Raw genomic sequence first — 1,581 nt, 5'->3', positions numbered from 1 at the left:
AGACTTGAGTCAACCCAATTCAGCATGATATAAGATTATTCCAGTTTCATAAATTATATTATAAGTTTGGCAAATTAACTTAAGTTTTGTTTAAATTATTTTTTTATGTTGTCTTTTATAATTTATTTTTTTTATAATTTTATTCTTTAATATTGAATTAATTAAAAAGTGAATTTTATAATTTAAAAATTATATAACTAATTCTTATAAATAAAAAGATCTTTTCATGTAGATATATTAGTGATTATTGTGTTGATGGAGAATAAATAAATCATTTGCATTTATGAAATATAATAAAACCCTTTTTTAAAATAATGTCCAAGGGTGTTTCTCTATTATTATTTTTAATAAAATAAAATAATTTAAATATCTTTAAAAATAGATTTTTATCTAATTTATGTTCAATATATTTTTTGTATTTTTACTTGAGAGTTTTTGTTATTATTAGGTTGATTTAAAAGAAAAAATATAATTTAATAAATATAAATATTATTAACAAAAAGATAATGACCTATGCAATATACAAGTTAAATTTAGTTTTTTTAAGATATATTTTTTAATTAAATTAAATTAATTAATTGAATATAATCATGAGATACTATTTTATAATATTTTGTTAGTTTTTGTTTTTTTTAGTTTTATCATTTAATATTTATTTAATTGGAGATAAGACCTTGTTAATTTTTTTACTTGTTTTCTATAAAAATTTTAATTGATTTTTTAAATCATTCCGGTTATTTTTAGTTTTTTTATTTGTTACCTTTTTGTTAAGTTTAAGTTTTTAAAAGTATATTTTATTTTAAATTAAATTAATTTATTAAATATAAATATAAAATGTACCGGGTTAGGAGATTTCGATGTATACCCATTAATCATAAAAATAAATTCTCATGACTTAAACTTTTTTCTTTCACTACAATTTTTTTTTTTTGGGTTCTTTTTCTGCTTATAAAAGTTCACAACCACTATTCTATTTAAGAGATGACAAAAGATGTAATAGGAGGTTATTTTATATATATATATATATATATATATATAATCATTTATTGAAAATCAATATAATAAATATAAATTTATAAGAATACATAAATAAAACTTGTTTGTTATAATGTGATTTTATTTTATTAAAATGAATTCTGTAATTCGTATTTTCCTAGGAGAAACTTAATAATTTATAAAAAAAAATTATTAATTAGTCCTGGTGATTTAGATTTATCTAATATTTTCTCTTCTTACAAACTTAAACATTAGACTTAATAGATAAATATATTAATATAAAAAAATTCTTATTTTTTTCCAATCACTAACTTACGTAATTAATTATTTGTAAATCAAAAGCTATCACTTCCATTATTGCTTGTAAATTAAATGTATTAATTTATATTTTGTTAACAAAATTGGTAAAAACACACACTTGCAACGACACGTCGTTTAAAAAATCACGCCTGCAAGTCACCTCCATGTTTTAATAGTCATATCTCCACTATTCTAGACCCTCTGAGGTCTGCACTGTTTTGATCTGCAAACCCTAACACACACAAACCAAAATCATGGCTTGGAAGCGCCTTCTAACTCTAGCTC

This window comes from Populus euphratica, unplaced genomic scaffold (genome assembly GCF_000495115.2).
Source record: "Populus euphratica unplaced genomic scaffold, PopEup_1.0 scaffold169.1, whole genome shotgun sequence".
Lineage (NCBI taxonomy): Eukaryota > Viridiplantae > Streptophyta > Magnoliopsida > Malpighiales > Salicaceae > Populus > Populus euphratica.
The sequence above is the reverse complement of the archived record's forward strand: the minus strand, read 5'-3'. Positions refer to the sequence as shown.